We start from the raw sequence: 475 nt of genomic DNA on the forward strand, positions 1-475 counted from the left end.
TGTGTGTGTGTGTGTGTGTGTGTGTGTGTGTATGTCAGAGTCTCACTCTGTCACCCAGGCTGGAGTGCAGTGGCAGGTTCACAGCCACTGCAGCCTTGACCTGCTGGGCTCCAGCGATCCTTCCATCTCAGCCTTCTAAGTACCTGGTACTACAGCATATGCCACCACGCCTGGCTAATTTTTAAAAATTTATTGTGGAAATGAGGTCCCGCCAAGTTGCCCAGGCTGGCCTCGAACCTGTGGGCTCAGGCAGTCCTCTCATCTCGGCCTCCGAAAGTGCTGGGATGATAGGCGTGAGCCACCACCCCTGGCCATGCCTCCTCTCAAGTGTTTTCCTGTCTAGGAGATTAACTCACAGTCACTGAATTTTTAATTTCTGCTTTTCATATCTTCTTTTTTTTTTTTTGAGTTGGATTCTCACTCTGTCACCCAGACTGGAGTGCAATGGCCGCTCCCAGCCACCGCAGCCTCGACC

This window comes from Carlito syrichta, unplaced genomic scaffold (genome assembly GCF_000164805.1).
Source record: "Carlito syrichta isolate Samal-C Ts95f unplaced genomic scaffold, Tarsius_syrichta-2.0.1 Scaffold118119, whole genome shotgun sequence".
In the NCBI taxonomy this organism is placed as follows: domain Eukaryota; kingdom Metazoa; phylum Chordata; class Mammalia; order Primates; family Tarsiidae; genus Carlito; species Carlito syrichta.